Here is a 20,035-nt window from a genome sequence, read left to right on the forward strand (position 1 = left end):
CCCAGCAGGCTCTGCTGCAAGGAGGGGCCCAGATAGCACAGATAGCATCTTCTCCTTTCCCAGACAGGGTTGTTGTACCAAAGCCTATACAGATCACCCAGGGAAGGAGTGTAAAACTTACATAAGTGGTGACTCTCACATGATGAGGATTTCGGAAGAGAGGCAAATTGTTCTGACAGTCCCATGACATCAAGAATGAAGGCTTCAAAAAAAAAAAAAAAAATCTGGGCCGCAACAGAAGAGCAGTAACAAATATGCTTGAGTTGGGGAGAATGCCACCAGACAAAAAGGCCCTGATCAACAGGAAGGCTCATCTCACCGGAACACTTACAAAACCATCGTGCATAAAACTAAATACTTTGTAAACTTCCTAGGATCACAGCAGCATCAAAGGATGGATGGAAGGAGAAGCCAAAGATGGAACAAATTGAATGTGACAATCAGAGAGTCTTTGCTCACCTACCTCTCAGCAGAAAGATTTCCCTCCAGTGTACCAGCCCAGTGATCATCAGATCACACCGCCAGGACATCCATGCCCAAAGCTGCTAACTGCACAGCTGGGCTGCTCTGCTTCTCAGGCTCACGTGGTTGGACTTGCCCCTAAGTTCTTCCCATTGGCTCCATTTTACCCTGCCCTCCTGAACCACATTTAATTTATTCTCCCTTGCGCATAATAGTTTACAAAAAAGATGTCATGCTCTCCCCACCTCTTCTTAGTTGAGGGGAAGAAAAACTTCGTTGTTCCCTCAACTGTTCCTCACATGTTTTCTAACCTTCTCATGATCTTGGTCATTTCTCTCCAGACTGAAAAAATGAGCAGGTGGTGCTAAGCCCTTTACACATATTTCAGTTTAACCACTCTGACCACCATGCAGGTAGGTATTCTCCACACCCCATGGATGAGAACACTGGGGCTCAAGTTAAATAACTTGACTAAGGCCACTCAACCAGAATGTAATTTGAACCCAAGGCTTAAGATTCTGAAGCCACTATTTTTCATCTTTCACTGCATCACTAGTCCCCTATTTCTCAGAGAGATCACACAGCTGGTTAGGGGCAAAGATGAGACTAGAACCCAAGTTTCCTGATTCCTAGACAGTTCTCTTTTCACCCTGCTGTTCCTCCCTCTGTACATTTGACTTTGTCATTTCTCATGGGCAACATGCATCAGCCCTCAAGGCATGGCATGCTCTTCTAAGGACGACAACTTGTTAGGAATTAGAAAATGATCAGGCCCTTTGGGTTTGATTTATGGATAGACATGGAAAAGAGGACAAGCATGAGATAGAGGGGGAAAAAGGCATCTGTGTCACCATGCAGGTATTTATACACGCCTACTAGCCTCTTAGAATGGTATCAATCCCTCGAACCAGAAACTATTACTAAAAGAACCTACATTTTATATGCTTAAGCCCAATCAAAATGTTTTGTAATATGCGTACACAGAAATGTGTTTATATGAAAAGCAGACTTTGTCCACGCACAATTGGGTAACAATGCTACATGAATATTTTGTTTCTGTATAGTCAGAGCCTTCAGTGCTCTATTTTTAAAAAAACACATAAATTATTCAGTGTAATGTGTTGCTTAAATGGGGCTTCTTGAGAGGAAGGCATTGTCTTGTGACTGGTTCAAGGTAGCCTCTTAAAAAATAATAGCTGAATGAACAAATAAAATGAACTTCTTTATAAAGAAGTGAACAAATGAAAGGATATAGATAGAATAAGAAAGGATAAGCTATCCAATAGGTTGTCTTTTTTTTTTTTTTTTTTTTTGAGATGGAGTCTCACCCTGTCACCCAGGTGGGAGTGCAATAAGTGCAATGGTGTGATCTCTGCTCACTGCAACTTCCGCCTCCCAGGTTCAAATGATTTTCCTGCCTCAGTCTCCCGAGTAGCTGGGATTATAGGCACCTGCCACCATGCCAAGCTAATTTTTGTATGTTTAGCAGAGACGGGGTTTCACCACGTTGCCCAGGCTGGTCTCAAACTCCTGACCTTGTGAACTGCCCGCCTCAGCCTCCCAAAGTGCTGGGATTACAGGTGTGAGCTACCGTGCCTGGCACTTGCCATTTTTTATAGAGCAACTGAAAATTAAAAACGGACAGTCATCTCAAAATACAAAGCTTTCACTTTTGTGAAGATTCTTCCAAAGATGGAAGCCATTTTTCTACTTCATCCATCTCCTCCAGGTCCAGGCTGAGTAGCAGACAGCTAGTATCTTCTGGAAACTGGCTTGGTGGTCTCAAATTATGAATGAAGAGGGAAAGATGAGTAGAAAGACTACCTTATCTGACAATTCCCCCTGCTCCTTAATCTCATATTCAAACCTAACAATAATATCCCTGGATTTCTGAAAAGCTCATTTTCTGCAATTGCTAGGCCACAGGTTTAAACTTATAATACCCACAGGAATAAAATACGCTAACCAAGCCCCAACCAAGGGCAAGATAATGGGCTGTGTGAGGAGACAGCATCACACACAACTAACCATAATACAAGTATGTCAGCTACAGATAAAGGAGGCACACACCAAGTGTCAGGTAGGCCACAGAGATTTAAGAAGGAGATAAAATGAGGGGAACCTTGAATGCTGCATTAGAGAAGGAGGTGGGCATTCTGGGCAAGAGCACTGGACCCTGAAACCATAAAGGTGTTCAAAAAGAAGGCTGGTAACTGGAGTACAGGGTGTAAATGGGGCAAGTGACCAAGGTTGGACCCCAAGAGGCCTTAAGTGTCAAGGGGGGGAATTTGAACCTGAATTTTTCATGCTTGCCAGTCTTGATAAATGTGCTAGAACCACCCTTTTAATCTATATTTTCTTGATCAGGATTCTAAGAAACAAAAACAGTCAAGAAAGAAAGGATCTGAGGAAATGGGCCGCTGAAAGTTCATTTTAAACTTCATACCTGGGCTGAAAATTCAAATCATATGTAGAAGAGAGATGGCAGTCTACAAAAGGGGTGACTTATCTTTAATAACATATCACGAAGGACTTTAAGCCACATAGAAAAGAGTTCTGATATTGCAGGGAGCTGCTGCAAAAGCCACCATATCCATGGGCTTTTATTAACTACACAGCTTGTGAAGCACCAAGAGGCTTGCCTAAGTTCAAAATACCAGAGAGAAACCTTTCTCCTTGGAATAGCAGCATCCACCCCAGTCCCAGATCTCATTCTGGAAGAGGGTAATTTGTATGCACCAAAAGTGCTGATAATGTATGCAGTCTCCTCCCTCAGAGAGTTTAGATTCTGGAAAGGAGGGCACATACCGAACAAGCCCAAGAAGTCCCACAGAGCAGAAGGGCAGTGGGCTATAACTTTTAAGCAGAGGATTTAATGTACTCTTGGGGAGCCAGGCTTCTCTGAAGAGAAGTACGATCTCTGTCAACAGCACACTCTATAGTGACATCTAAATTGGGAGTGCCATCACTTTCTTTTTTTTTTTTTTTTTTTGAGACGGAGTCTCAAGCTGTTGCCCAGGCTGGAGTGCAGTGGCGCGATCTCGGCTCACTGCAAGCTCCGCCTCCTGGGTTCCCGCCATTCTCCTGCCTCAGCCTCCTGAGTAGCTAGGACTACAGGCGCCCGCCACCGCGCCCGGCTAATTTTTTTTTTTTTTGTATTTTTAGTAGAGACGGGGTTTCACTGTGGTCTCGATCTCCTGACCTTGTGATCCGCCCGCCTCGGCCTCCCAAAGTGCTGGGATTACAGGCTTGAGCCACCGCGCCCGGCCCATCACTTTCATTATATTCATGATTGCCTCAACAGCCAGCAGTATTCAAATCTGGCTGATCAGCAGCAGATTCCCAGACATTGCTCAAGGCTTACTGAACCAAACTCTTTAGAGCTGATGTTCAGGAATCTGCATTTTCTAAAATGTTCCCACATGATGTGGATGCTTGGCCAACTTTGGGAATCACAATTATAAAGGATTCCCAATACGTCAGAAATGGCTGATGACTGGATGGAGCACAGCAATTAGTCAAAGTTAAACGTGCACATTTGTATATCAATTGTTTTCAGCTGTTACAAGAGAAAACACATGAAATAAATTAACAGTCAAATCATAGAGTCATAACCAATTCTTTGTGTGGATGAGGAATCTGTGATTGAAAAGGTCATAGAGCAAATGCTTAAGGTCACACAACTGCCTAACGCTGGAGCTAGGACATGCAGAGATCTCCTTTACCCTCTAGGACATATACAATTTCAACATAAATAAGGATTTGCAAACTGGCTAGTAAATGGTTTGGGCTGCATTTCACAGCACCCCTGAAAGCCAAACACTGATAACAGCCCAAATTACAGATGAATACCAGATTTAATTATTTTCTAGGTTTCAAATTCAAAGGAAAGGAGTGGAAGAACTAGCTGATTTATTAACTAGGCTGGAATTAAACTCAGGATCATAAAGTTAACTGAACTGTAGCTATCACCAGCTCAGACTTTAAAAGGACCACAGAAAGGCTCAAAGTGAGAAAGCCTCACTTTTGGTACAATCATGTACATTCCTAACCAGACTGGGAATGAGGGACTCTCCCCAAATGTACTAACTCGGGGGTTACAAAAACTGGCTGTACATTAGCATCATCTGAAAAGATTTTTCTAAAAACACCAATGCCCAGGTCTCTTCATCCTCCCTCTCCCCACAACAATTCTTATTTAAATGGCCTGGGGTGAGACTCCCACCTAGGATATTTTTCAGAATGGTGCCTAGATTATTGTAATAGGCAGCCAGAATTAAAACAATTTAACCAGTTCTCTCCCACTTCTAGCTTCTGCTCAAATCCAGGACCTATAAGTGAAGCAAGCAAGGCACCCAGAGCACAAAACATAAAGAAGCAAGGTCACGTGAGCTCAGCACTCTGCACCTGCAGCACTCTGAGAATGAGTGTCTCCTTAAGAGTAAGACACCCAGGGCACATAATTTAAAAGACACTCACGTCAGGGAGCATCAGCACTTGCATGACCTTGTCTCCAAAGACTTTGTGCTCTAGGCACTTTACCTGCCTCACCCTAGTCCCAGACCTGCTCAATTCCATCTGGTCAGGCCAAATTACCCCATTAAAGATGCATCAAGCCCCTACTGTGTGCAAGATCTTTCTCGATCCTCTCCATCCTCTAAAGAGACACTGATTTTGAAACTGATACAGGTAAATAATGTCTGCCATATTCATTTTCTATACCCTCAGTAGAAGTAGCGTTGTCATATAGTAGAATGCACTTGTAGCTTTGGAGTCAAAAGATAATTGGAAGTGGATGAATCTATTAGTTCTTTGGCAGTTTCCCTAATGACTCTCATTTGTTTCTTCATCTATTCAACATGGGCAGCAAAACAGATCTACCTTACAGGGTTACCATGAGGATGACATTATATTGTAAGTAAAATGGCCTGGGACACAATAAGTGCTCCATAAACACCTAATGACAATAAATAAATCCCCAACATTTCACTAACTCAATCACCTTTCCATGCCATTATAAGGTTGGAGTATTACTGCTGCTACCTTTTCTATTTACCTCACTAGACTGTTTCCTATCCTCTAACCTCCCACACCATTTTAAGAATGAGTCAAATTCTTGGTTTCTGCAAGCACACACACTCCCACCCTCCACTGCAGAGACCTTTGAGGAGAGTTTTTTAAATCTTCTAAATTTGAGATGGGGTATTGGTAGGAGAAAAGTTGGGTGAAAGGATCTCATTCTTCAAACACAAGAATTCCCTTAAATTTTTCCATCTTAGTCCTGGACCCCAACTTCAGAGAATCAAAAGCCAAGAGTTTGATATCTTGGTCTCTGGTTCTGCAGTAACAGCCCTCCTCTAGCTTCCTCCAGCAGTAGGCAGAAAGGCTTTGGTATCCTATGTCTCTAGCACATAGCAGGGTACCTGGCATACAGCAAGTGCCTCATTTATTGAGTAAATGAAGAAGAGGAAAAAAGATCAGAAAGAAAAAAAGCAAAACAATTCAATGGAATATAGAAAAGGCCAAAAAAAGGGCTGTACAAAAAAGTTTGACAAGTCATCTTCCATAAATATATTAATTCTATGATAGGCAGAATAACGGTCCTCCAAAGATGTCCACATCCTAATCCCTGGAACCTGAAGATATGCTGCATTACATGGTAAAAGAAACTTTGTAGATATCATTGTTAAGAATCTTGTGGGGAGATTATCCTAGATTATCTAATGAGGCCCAATATAATCACAAGGTCCTTATAAGAAGGAATTAGGATAGTCAGAAGGAGAGAGACGAGATATGAGGATGAAAATGTTGGAGTGATGTGTTTTGAAGATGGAGGAAGGCGCCATGAGCCAAGGAATGCAGGCAGCCTTAGCAGCTGGAAAAGGCAAGGAAACAGATCCTCCCCTAGAGCCTCCTGAAGGAACCCAGCTCTGTTGATCTCTTGATTTTAGCCTGTAAGATCCATTTCAGACTTCTGACTTCTAGAACTGTATAAGTTTGTGTTGTCTTAAGCCCCTAAGTTCATCACAGCAGTAATAGAAAATTAATACACAGTCTGAGGACACAGTGTTACTTACTCATCTCTGAGTCCATCTCTGAGTTGTGCCAGACCCCTATTGACTCCAACAAGGATGGCACCCAGTTTAAGAGGCTGAAGAAGAGACCCAAAGCCTGCAAATGAAACATGAGGTTTTATCAGGGGCTTATATGCAGGGGAGAGAGTCCAGTGGCAGCAGGCTGGACAGAATAACCACACAGGCCCATGGTGGTAGGCTGGGAAGGAGAACCACAACCACTTGCAAAAACACACAGTTTATATAGCATTTTCACTTAGCACCCTTCCCCTAACAACCTCCACCTGGCAACCATCATTTAACCCAAAAGAAAGGACCTCATTTCACAGGACAGTTGGGGACTCAGACATTCCTCATAGATAAGGAATAGATCTCCAGGTTGGCCATTCCCAGATTCATTAGCTCAGAACTCTGAACACACATTCAGGTAAATCTGCCATACAGTCATGTGCAGGGTGTGCTCCATCTTTACACACTTCAGAGAGCAGGGGAGAAGCACACTGGATCTCTTTGTGATCATCAGTGTTCAATACAATTCTTAAAATGGAAACTTGGCAAGACTCACTGTCTTTGGTTAATGAATGTAAATGAATGTAAACAACTATTCATCCCAACCAACAGTAATAAAGTAATAATTAGTATTTCTTTCACTAGCATAAGTTACATACTGTTAGTTAAATGTCACTGAGTTCTAGCTCAGACAACTGTTGTTTCAGAGCTTGGGGGGCAAAGCTCACGTTTATTCCATCCTGTTTAGACACCCCATGCTGTGGATTCTCCTTCATTCTTTGGTTGTGTATGCAACAGAATTCCCTTGCTTTCAAGGCATTCCTTGAACCACTTTTATGCTATAGGAGAAACTGGCCCTTTTCCCTCAGTCTAGTTGGCAGTTTGATGAAGGAAAAAGAATGTAAGATTTAAAGTCACAAGATCTGGTTTGAAATCTAATAACTCACTCACTAGCTTGGTGACCACAGACAGCATTTGCTTGAGCCTTAGTTTGCTTATCTCTAAAATTCAGACTAACCACTGCCTACCCTCTTTGCTGAATCACTACAGGGAGCTGATGAGACCATGTACGGAAAGACATTTTATAAAGTGCAAAACATTATACAATTATATTTACACTTTTTTTTTTTTTTTTTTTTGAGACAGGATCTTGCTCTGTCACCCAGGCTAGAGTGCAGTGGCACAATCTCAGATCACTGCAAACTCCGCCTCCTGGGCTTAAGTGATCCTCCCATCTCAGCCTCCCAAGCAGCTGGGCCTACAGGCACATGACACCACACCTGGCTAATTTTTTTATTTTTTGGTAGAGACAAGGTTTCATCATGTTGCCCCAGCTGGTCTCGAACTCCTGAGGTCAAGCCACTCGCCTTGGCCTCCCAAAGTGCTGGGATTACAGGCACGTGCCCAGCTGATCCATTCTCCTAACATAGCATGATCTCTAAGCAGATACCCATAAATTTGGGTAAAAGGAAAGGTTCATAGTACAGTCTAGAAGAAATGAAGAATGCTTTTACTTCACCTGCCTTCAGATATATAGTTCCTGAGACACAATAGGAAGTACTATTCTACTCGTAGATAACAAATAGCCACAAGCATGCTCCCATTGAAGAAGTCTTAAGGAATATCTGACTTGCTATCTATGAAGTCCTATAAGGTGATATTAATGAGTAAAAGGTGCTATTACCTGGTAGTTACACCAATCAGTCAGTACCAACTCTGCCCAGGCATTATGTTTCTGAATCTGCAAAATCCAGTCAACCTTCATGATAGCTGTCATATTCCAGAAGAAACTTCACTATGTGTACGAAGGCAGGAGAATGACCAACCATATCTAAAACTCCATTTAACATTAAATATCAAAATGGACAGCAACCAGCCCAGCCCCAGTTTTGTCCCCTTACTTATATCTCACGCTAGCCTGAGCTCAGACACAGTACAATGCCTCACAGAAGGATAAAAGCCCTAGTGAACAAATTTCATAAAATATTCAGCTGGCCTTTTGGAGAAAAACAGCTGGAGCTAACCTTAGGAATTCCACTAATTCCCCCTACCACACAGCCTAAAAATAGCCAAAGAGCATTTCTTGCTAGTGATGGCCTTTCCTTTAAAGGAAATAATATGCAAAAGGCATGCTGGGGTCATTAGCCCAAACCATGCATTCCCCATGATAAATCCTTGGCCAAATGTTCCTATGAGAATCTGCCTTCATAAGGTCAACACTGAAATGTCCTTGGGAAGGTTCCCGGCTCCCTACTTTCCACTGTATAAAAGACATAGGTTATCAGCCACTAATTCCCTGTATGGCCATGAGGGTTTCACTTCCCTTTCCTTGGTCTCGGCTTCCACATCTGCAAAAATAAGAGGGCTCAATTCTGACCTCTAAGGTCTTCTACCAGTGTAAGACTCCCTGGGAGGTACAGTGAATGGCTTCACTGTCTTCAGGATAAAATTCAGACCACTCAGGGTTACATTAGCCCCTCCATATCTACACCCTGACTTCCTTTCCATTTCTTCCTACATGGTACCTTGAAGTTCTTTAAACTTACCTTTCACACCTCTGTCTTTGGAACATAGAGCTCCTTTTGCCCGCAAGGTCTTTTTCCAGCTTCTTAAATTCCTAGTCATCTTTCAAGACAGAGTCCAGGTGTCACCTCCTTTCGGAAGATGAGTCTAGTCCCTTCCTGAGAAGTGGAGTTAGAGTCTCCTCCTCTTTGGTCTCACAGGACTCGGCATTATATAGCAACTGTCTGTTTCCTTATCAGTTTCTCCTTTATCAGCCTGAGCTCTCTTGGAAGGAGGAGACACCATGTTCATCTCCTCTATATTTTCCAACACCCGACCTGTGCCTGCCACTCAATGTTTGGTGATATTGTTCCAAATTCCATCAAAGTACCACATTCATTTTATAGTGGTATTCCAAAAGACCAGAAATGTATTTTTTCAATAAATGTTTTCTCTATTAAAAAAAGAAAGTAAACTATATCTAAGCCTTTGCCTTATTAGGAAAAAATATATAGCTATTCAGATTTGTAATGTAATCTTTGCAGAGTTGAAAATATATATTAAATTTGTCCCTGAGAAACCTCTCTTTAAACCAACCAAACCATAGTTCTTAAAAAGGCAATTCAAAGTTAGAAATGATGTCCTGCTATGTGGTTTTTTTCTTTTACCAAAAGGAAGGAAAATCTCTAGAAGGAATAAATTATACACTAAACTTTCTGAAAATTCTCAAGCCCTGGAAATTCAGATGAAAGGCAGCAAGGAAAAATGTGATATTACATAGAAAACCAAAAAGCCTTGTTCACTACTAATAACATTAAAAGTTATATGCATGTATTATAAGAAATAAAAAACTAAATTAATGCAATTAATTGGTAGGACTTGAATCTTATTAAAGAATTAGAGAAGGAAATGGCATTTAATCTTTCTCCAATACCTTTTCAAATCTTTACACACATTTTCTCTACACCATAAGGCAAACCAGCAAAGTAGTCACCATCATCTGCATTTTACCAATGAGGAAACTGAAGTTCATGGATCTCAAGGGACTTCATTAAATTCATATTGCTTCTAAGCAACAGTTGGGATTTGAACTCAGGTCTACCTATCTCCAAAGTTCTGCCATAACAGGAAGAGAAGCAGAAAAGGGGGAAGAAAGGTGCAGGTACATAGTGCCCTGCAAAGGAACCCAAAGATGCAAACAGGAGCTGAGGTTTCCCTCAAACCCCGACGCACCCCAAATACCGAGCTTTGCAAGATAGAATGTTGTTAAACTTGATGTGAAATGAGATCGGTTACAAAGGAATTTTTACTCTTTACATGATACCAATTTAGAAGCTTATATAAATAAAGTATGGAGAGCAGGCAGAAAGTATGATGTTATAGTATCAGCAAATCTATTTCTCCTATACCCTCATGAACAACAAAATCCTTGCATTGATCTGGGCAAGAGCTTTATAGTATTAATCAAATCTTAAACCCCTCCAAAGGCAGGCACAAATGATCACTGGTACTTCATAAGTTAGGGTCAGCCTGTGCCCTGCCGAGAGGTGCAGTTGAAGATCTGGGTTCTGGTCTTCACTCTGTTACTAAAAACCAAAACTCTTTGTTTCACTCATCTCTCTGGGTGACTCCACCTGTAAAATGAGGCATTTGGACTCTGATCTGTCAGCTGCCTTCCTTTTTTTTTTTTTTCTTATGGACATAAAATCAAATGACAAAATGAATGCCAACACCATCACCAAGCTAGCTTAGGGAGAAAGAGATGAATAGGCAGACTATTGGAGAAAAATGTCACCCTGCTGCCCAGTGCAAAGCCTTTTTAGAAACTAAACACTTTTCGTAAGACATCGCTACAGTGAAGGAGAGAATGATAATTAGGAAAATAGGGTATAAAACCTAACAAAAATCTTTCTTTTCTTCTTTCTGTCCCTCCCTCCCTCCTTCCTTAATGACAGTATCCTGCTTGGGATTAAGCTAGGCACAATGGGTACAACTATTAAGTCCTAAGACCTGGTTCCTGTTGTGAAGAAGATATTGGCCCACAGCAATAATACCAGCTCCCATTTGTACAATGTTGGGGGTTTACACTGTACTGCAGCACATGCACTCTTCACAACTCTTCTTAGAAGGTAGCTAAAGCAGGTAGGAATAAGTATCATCATAATCCCCCATTTATTTATTTATTTAGAGATGGAGTCCCACTCTGTCATCCAGGCTAGAGTACAGTGGTGCAATCTCGGCACATTCCAGCCTCCGCCTCCTGGGTTTGAGTGATTCTCCCACCCCAGTGTCTGGAGTAGCTGGAATTACAGGCATGTGCCACCACACCTGGCAAATTTTTGTATTTTTAGTAGGGATGGGTTTCACCATGTTGACCAGGCTGATCTTGAACTCCTGACCTCAAGTGATCCACCCACCTCAGCCTCCCAAAGTGCTGGGATTACAGGTATAAACCACCATGTCCAGCCCACCCTTTTATTGATATGAAAACTGATGTTCAGCAAGGTTAAGCGGCATATCCAAGGTCACACAGGTGTTAAGTGACAGCTGGGAACACATTTGTAAAGGAAGAGAAGAACTAAAAACAATAGGTGCTATGGTGCATATTTATCCCTCCAAATCTCATATTGAAATTTAATCCCAATGATGGAGGGAGCGCCCAATGGCAGGTGTTTGGGTGACGGGGGTAAATCCCTCACAAATAGATTAATACTCTCCTTCAGAAGATGAGTGAGTCCTCACTCCATTAGTTCCCTTGAGAGCTTGTTGTTTTAAAAAGAGCCAGCCACTTCTCTCACCTTTTGCTTCCTCTCTCTCCAAGTGATCTCTGCACAGCTGGCTCCCCTTCTGCCTTCCTCTAGGAGTGGAAGCAGCTGAAGGCCCTCACCAGATATAGATGCCCAATCTTGAACTTCACAGCCATCAGAATCATGAGCCAAATAAACCTTTTATTATTGTTATTATTACACTTTAAGTTCTGGATTACATGTGCAGAGCATGCAGTTTTATTACATAGGTATACATGTGCTATGGTGGTTTGCTGCACCCATCAACCCATCATCTACATTAGGTATTTCTCCTAATGTTATCCCTCCCCTAGCCCCGACCTCGCAACAGGCCCTGGTGTGTGATGTTCCCCTCCCTGTGTCCATGTGTTCTCATTGTTCAACTCCCACTTATGAGTGAGAACATATAGAGTTTGGTTTTCTGTCCTTGTGATAGTTTGCTGAGAATGATGGTTTCCAGCTTCATCCATGTCCCTGCAAAGGACATGAACTCATCCTTCTTTTGTGGCTGCACAGTATTCCATGCTGTATATATGCCACATTTTCTTAATCCAGTCTATCATTGGTGGACATCTGGGCTGGTTCCAAGTCTTTGCTATTGTAATAGTGCTGCAATAAACATGCGTGTGCATGTGTCTTTATCAAGGAATGATTTACAATCCTTTGGGTATATGCCCAGTAATGGGACTGCTGGGTCGAATGGTATTTCTGGTTCTAGATCCTTGAGGAATCACCACAAACCTTTTTTAAAAAATAAATTACCCAGCCTCAGGTATTTCTTTACAGCAACACAAAATGGACTAAGACAATGGGGTGTATTTACGTGTCAGCTGTGTGGTTACAGGGGTAGTGAAGAGATCAGGGCAAAAACCAGGGTGAGGTAAGACTTAACCTGAGCTTTGCACAGGTGGAAAGATTTAGACAAGTCCCATGCCAACTCACTGAATTCAATGCAGAAGACAGCATAGTACAGCTTTGGAGAGGGTGGAGTACCAAAAAACAAAAGGACATCTATTTTCATACATACACAAAAGAGCCTTGTCTTTCATTGAAGAAGTGGACACTCTTTAGTCACCTCAGTAATTAGCATGTGTATGCTCTGCATATTTTTCTCGGTAGCAGAAATGGGTGGCCCCAAGCCCTATTTTTCCCTTGGCAGTAACAGTAAGTATCAGGAAGAGGTTAAGGACATGTGATCTGTACCATGAGTGAAGGTGAAAACAACTAATCTTGGCACTCTTGACCATTACCAAAAGTATCTGAGCTAATGGGCCTTTTAGTCAAGATATTCCTCTCTGCAGGTGTGACTAATCACATGACTGTACAGCAAGCCTACCTTCCCAGACTGCATTCATTGCCACCAACACACAACAATGTAATTAATGAGCATCCTGAACCTGTTTCTGAGGCACGAAGAGAGAGGAGGGGAATGGCTGGGAAAGATTTCAAGGTGAACATAGAGCATCAAAATTATAGAAGGGATTATAAAACAGGCCCAGGCTCTGTACACTAAGAGAATGGGATTTAAGCACACTCCCCCTCCCTCTGTCAAAAAAGAAAAAGAAAAAAATTACCAAAACACAGGAATTGGGACTCTGGAATCAGGTAGAGGTCCTTCACAGAGGAGGCTTCAGACACAAGAAGAGTAAAACTTAAATCAAAGGAATCCTAAGGTTTCACTTAGCAGGATTACAGGTCTTCTTTTTTTGTTGTTGTTTTTTTTTTTTGAGACTGAGTTTTGCTCTTATTGCCCACGCTGGAGCGCAGTGGCATAATCTCGGCTCACTGCAACCTCCGACTCCTGACTCAAGTGATTCTCCTGCCTCAGGCTCCCGAGTAGCTGGGACTACAGGTGTCCACCACCATGCCGGCTAGTTTTTGTATTTTTAGTGAAGATGGGGTTTCACCACATTGGCCAGGCTGGTCTCAAACACCTGACCTCAGGTGATCTGCCCAGCTCAGCCTCCCGAAGTGCTGGGATTACAGGACCACGCCCAGCCAGTCTTACTTCTTACTAGTGAGACTTTAGTCACCCTGCAGATTCCAATTTATTTTCATTAAGTAACACTTAAAACAATTTCACTAAGGGTTCTGAGATGAAATTTGCAGGTATAATTCACACAATATAGGTTATGATAAGATTAAACAATCCTCCCTCACCCTTACCCCATCCCCTCAGCCCACAAAGCAATTAGCAAGCAGTGGGGATGGGGTAGAGGCCAGGACTATTTGATAGTGTTAACCAGGAGTGGTTTTGGAGTTTGGACTTCAAGCTGAAAATGACTTTCTACCAAAGAGAATTTAAACCTTCTCTTCCATTACATCAGTACCCAGTACTAACTGCAGAGTGAATGCAGTGATCAAAGAGAAGCAGAGCTCCCAAGTTAGACAGCAGAACCAGTTCTAGCATCTTTTCAGCCATTCCGGCATCTTGAGCAACTCAACAAAAGGCAGCAAGGCCTATAGACATGCAACACTGAAGTCTTGAAGACTTATCCTTGAGCAAGTGCCTAATAATGTCTAAGCTTAGTGAAGAGGAACAGCATAGACACATGCACGCACTATCTATTTAAAATAAGGCTGGGCATGCAGAGGCTCACACCTGTAATCCCAACACTTTGGGAGGCTGAGTCGGGGGGATCACTTGAGCTCACAAGTTTGAGACCAGCCTGGGCCACGTGGCAAAACCCTATCTCTACAGAAAATACAAAAATTAGCCAGGTGTAATGGTGCATGCCAAGTAGTCCCAGCTACTTGGGAGGCTGAGGTGGGAGAATGGCTTGAGACTGGGAGGCAGAGGTTGCGGTGAGTGGAGATTGCCCCACTGCACTCCAGCCTGAGTGATAGAGCCAGACCTTATCTCAAGAAACAAATACATGAAAAAAATAAAAACAAAATATAGAATCTATATATTCTGTAGTGTACTATACTATATTATATAACATATACATCTATATACATAAACACTACTATACATTTAGTTCTCAGTCATTTGCAACCAATTTATGAAATCCTGAAAACTTCCTACCCTATTATTACATAGAAAGTTAGGCTCGGTGGTTGCTAAGTGATTATGAAACCAGGATCCTCGTCCCCAGGTAGTAAAATCAGGCATCCTTCCTCCATAGAAGAATGTTCTAACAAGGCTATTTTGGTTCAGATGTGGTTGTTTATTGGGAGGGGGACAGCAGGATTACATGCGAAGTTATTGCTATTGCTATTATTTCTATGAAGAGCCACGAGGCTGGAACACTTACACGGGCTATCTCCCCAAATCCTCAGTCCAACACTGTAAAGAAAGTGTCATTATCATTCCTATTTCACAAAAGAGGAACTGGATTCAGAGAAGCAGAATAATTTCACCTCCATATGCGCTCTTAATTACTATGTTGTTTACAGATATGTGTATATATGGATATATTATAGATATAAGTTACTATGTGTAAACTGACATAATGGAATTTCAAATGTTCATTTCAAAAACTATAAACATATGGAATAGATAAAACTCATAAAGTGTTTTTTTTTTTCCCTAGCAGAAGTAGGACTTAAAAAAGGTCACACTAACATGGCAAACTGAAAATATTTAGGTAAAACAATCTTATCCATACCTTCAATTTCAGAAGAAGAAAAATAGTCATTTTATACATTTTTAATCAACAAAGATCAATCAATAAATACTTCCTAAGGACATACTGTGTCAGAAGACTTGTTAGGTACATCTCACTGCAGAGAGGGGCCATGATTGTAGAAAACTGGTGTGTATTAGAGAAAGAACACTGTCCAGGGATTAGGCAAGGTCAACTTTGCTCCTAGCTCAGTCTCTCTCTTGTTATGTGATGCTGGGCAAGTCACTTAAACTTCTGAAGCTTCTATCTCCTCATCTGCAAAGTGAGGGAACTAAAAAGGATGATCTCTCACATAGACTCCTTCTGGCAATAAAATGCTGTGACTCACACTGATGAAACAAGACATTTCCGGCCACAGCAGAATTTGTCTACAATGAACTATGGCCCTATACCTCTCATTTCATTTCAAAGCCCAGAGTAAAACCATCCCAAAGTCTGTAGTCAGGCAAACAACAGTCATTCTTTCAATAGTGCTTATGCTCATCTAAAGAGTAGGATAATTTTCCACCAAATTAAATGTCTCTCTGTGATACTGTGAAATATCTTTGTTCTCTTTTCCTGGTACATAGCTCCTAAAACCCTTGGAATCTCTGGAGTGATAAGAGTGTCTTTTGTATGCTAAGGTGATAACTGGTGGCTGGCAGCCACTAGGTAGCTTCAGAATGGGGGCTGGTCACAGTAAAGACCAAAGCATGATTAAACTTTTCAGTCCAAAGCCCCAATCTCTGGCAGAGAGGACCCTGCCAACACACGAAGTGATTAATCACATTGGTGATTAAGCTAATGACCAATGGCCATTGGTTTAATCAGTCATGCTTATGTAATGAAGCTGCCATAAAATCCCAAAGGGATTGGGTTTGAAGAGCTTCTTGTTAGCTGAACACACGGAAGCTCCATACCCCCTTCTCCCATACTTTGCCCTATGCATTTTTCTATCCATATCCTTTGTAATATCCTTTATAATAAACTGGTAAATATAAGTAAAGTTTTTCTCTGAGTTCTGTAACATTCTAGTGAATTAGTCAAACCCAAAAAATGGAGCAGTGAGAAACCCAATTTACAGCCAGTCAATCAATCAGAAATATAGGTGACAACCTATTACTTGCGATTGGCATCTGAATTAGGGGCAGTCTGGTGGGACTGGGTCCTCAGCCTGTGAGATCTGATGCTATCTTCAGGTAGGCAATGTCAGAATTGAATTGAATTAGAGGATACCCAGCTGGCGTTTGCTGCAGAACTGATTGCTTACTTGGTATGTGCGGGGAAAATCCTTGCACATCTGGGGTACAGAAGTGTTCTGTGCTGTGGTGAGTAGAGAATAGGAAAAACACTGCAGTAGTCCATTCCAATGCTGCTAATGAAGACATACCTGAGACCAGGTGATTTATAAAGGAAAGAGGTTTAATTGACTCAAAGTTCAGCATGACTGGGGAGGCCTCAGGAAACTTACAATCATGGCAGAAGGGGAAGCAAACATGTCCTTCTTCACATGGTAGCAGCAAGGAGAAGTGCTAAGCAAAAGGGGGAAAAGCCCCTTACAAAACCATCAGATCTTGTGAGAACTGACTGTCACTAGAACAGCGGCATGGGGGTAACCACCCCCATGATTCAATTACCTCCAAGTCCCTCCCACAGCACATGGTGATTATGAGAACTACTATTCAAGATGAGATTAGGGTGGGGACACAGTCAAACCATATCATTCTGCCCTGGACTCTCCCAAATCTCATGTCCTCACATTTCAAAACCAGTCATGCCCTCCCAACAGTCCCACAAATTCTTAACTCATTTCAGCATTAACTCAAAAGCTGACAGTTCAAAGTCTCATCTGAGACAAGCCAAGTCCCTTCCACTTATGAGCCTGCAAAATCAAAAGCAAGGTAATTACTTCCTGGACACAATGTGGGTACAGGCATTGGGTAAATACACCCATTCTAAGTGGGAGAAGTTGGCCAAAATGAAGGGCAACAGGTCCCATGCAAGTCCAAAATCCAGTAGGGCAGTCAGATCTTAAAGTTCCAAAATTATCTCCTTTGAGATCTCCATGTCTCATATCTAGGTCATGCTGATGCAAGAGGTTGGCTCCCATGGCCTTGGGCAACTCCACCCCTGTGGCTTTGCAGGATACAGCCCCCTTCCAACTGCTTTCACAGGCTGGCATTGAGTGTCTGCAGCTTTTCCAGGCACACATTGCAAGCTATTGGTGGATCTACCATTCTGGTGTCTGGAGGATAGTAGCCCTCTTCTCACAGCTCCACTAGGCAGTGCCCCAGGGGGGACTGGGTGTGGGGTCTCCAACACCATATTTCCCTTCTGCACTGCCCTAGCAGAGGCTCTCCATAAGGGTCCCACCCCTGCAGAAAACTTCTGGCATTTCCATACATCCTCTGAAATCTAAGGGGAGGTTCCCAAACCTCAATTCTTGACTTCTTTGCACTGGCAGGATCAAAACTATGTGGAAGCTGCCAAGGCTTGGGGAGCTGTACCTTGGACTCTTTAAGCCATGGTTGGAGTGGCTGGGACACAGGGCACCAATAAGTCCCAGAGGCTGCACACAGCAGAGGGGCCCTGGAAACCATTTTTCCCTCCTAGGCCTCCAGACCTGTGATGGTGGGGGGGCTGCTGTGAAGGACTCTGACATGCCCTGGAGACGTTTTCCCCATTGTCTTGCTGATTAACATTTGGCTCCTCATTACTTATGCAAATTTCTGCAGCCAGCTTGAATTTCTCTCCAGAAAATAGGTTTTTCTTTTCTATCACATAATCAGGCTGCAAATTCTCCAAACTTTTTTGCTCTGCTTCTTTTTTAAATGTAAGCTCCAATTCCAAACCATATCTTTGTGAATACATAAAACGGAATGCTTTTGACAGCATCCAAGTCACATCTTGAACACTTTGCTCCTTAGAAATTTCTTCTTACAGATATCCTAATCATCTCTTTCAAGTTATCTCCCTCTAGTTCGAATGTCTAAGACAGGGGTAAAATGCCACCAGTCTCTTTGCCAAAGCATAACGAGAGTCATCTTTGCTCCAGTTTCCAACAAGTTCTTCATCTCCATCGGAGACCACCTCAATCTGGACTTTATTCTCCATATCACTATCAGCATTTTGGTCAAAACCATTCAACAAGTCTCTAGGAAGTTCCAAACTTTCTCACATTTTCCTGTCTTCTGCTGAGCCCTCCAAACTGTTCCAACCTCTTTCTGTTACACAGTTCCAAAGCCGCTTCCATATTTTTGGATATGTTTACAGCAGCACCCCACTCCCAGTACCAAATCATTGTATTAGTCCATTCTTACGCTGCTAATAAAAACATTCCTGAGACTGGGTAGTTTATAAAGGAAAGAGGCTTAATGGACTCACAGTTCCATGTGGCTGGGGAGGCCTCAGGAAACTTACAATCATGACAGAAGGGGAAGCAAACACGTCCTTCTTTACATGGTGGCAGCAAGGAGAAGTGCCAAGCAAAAGGGAGAAAAGCCCCTTATAAAGTCATCAGATCTCGTGAGAACTCACTCACAATCACTAGAACAGCAGCATAGAGGTAACCACCCCCATGATTCAATTACCATCCACCAAGTCCCTCCCACAACAGGTGGAGATTACGGGAACTCCAATTCAAGATGATATTTGGATGGGGACATAGCCAAACCATATCAAACACTTTGATTTTTATATATAGAACTCTGGTTCTTCATATATCCTAACACCCTTGTTCTTGATGGTATATAGCAAACTAGGCAAAAATAATTAATATTAGTTAATAATAACAATAAGACTATCAAAGTCTTACATAGCAGTGAGAATATTCTAGGCACTGTTTTAAGTACCTTACATATATTAACTCATTAATTCCTCACAACAACATGAAGTAAGCATTCTACAGATAAGAAAACAGGTTTAGAGAGGGCAAGTAACTGCTTGTTACTCAGTTAACTGCTAGTAATGGCAGCGCAACTCCAGCCAGATTGTCCAACTCCAGTGTCCATGCTCTAGGCTTCCTTCTTGGACAGAAGTGCCTTCTTGGACAGAAGTGTTGCAAAGCACAGAGTCATTCTCCAGGTGGCTTGGGTTCTACATTTTTAAGTCCTTGGCTCTTCTTGCTCCTTTCTCTCTGATCCCTGCACACTCTCTGGCCTGGCTCATTTTCTGATCTCCAGCTCAGATTCTGGCCACAGATTTCCTTAGACTGGACTTCCCCAGGCAGCCCAGGGAGAGGAGGCCTTTAGCTATCTGACGGGCATTATTTGGCCACAACAACCACGTGCCATGTGCCCATGGCAGGCTTCCTAGTATGACCCAGTACAGGGTGCTAAAATCCACCTCCACAAGGTAACTGGAAATTCATCTTTCTTAAACCGGGCAGAACCCTCACCTTTGTCAAGACCCGGACAGAGGAGAAAAGCAGCATTTCCCCAGGAAAGACATTTAGTTAATTCAGTTAACTTGAGACTATGCTTTGCAATATTTAATGATAGAAATGGTGCAATGCAATGGTTTGAAAATAGAGCTTTCTGGGCTATGAACCACTAATGCCTCAAATTCCTTCTGCTATATTCTCCCATTAGGAAAC

At 42.3% G+C, this 20,035-nt stretch overlaps 1 protein-coding gene across 30 annotated transcripts in view; it reads right to left on the reverse strand.

The window, feature by feature from the left end:
• The window catches only part of LOC105468858 (synaptotagmin like 2), a 163,001-nt gene that overhangs the window by 70,194 nt on the left and 72,772 nt on the right, over nt 1–20,035 (reverse strand). For 15 of the 30 annotated variants that reach the window (XM_071075380.1, XM_071075378.1, XM_011719305.3 and 12 more), the window contains one exon: nt 6,540–6,633. The exons of the other annotated variants lie outside the window; for them this stretch is intronic. The gene's annotated coding sequence lies outside the window, so the exon portion shown is untranslated. Of the gene's footprint in view, nt 1–6,539; nt 6,634–20,035 lie in introns of those variants that run through there. 30 annotated transcript variants of the gene reach the window in all.

Source organism: Macaca nemestrina, chromosome 12, assembly GCF_043159975.1.
Source record: "Macaca nemestrina isolate mMacNem1 chromosome 12, mMacNem.hap1, whole genome shotgun sequence".
NCBI lineage: Eukaryota > Metazoa > Chordata > Mammalia > Primates > Cercopithecidae > Macaca > Macaca nemestrina.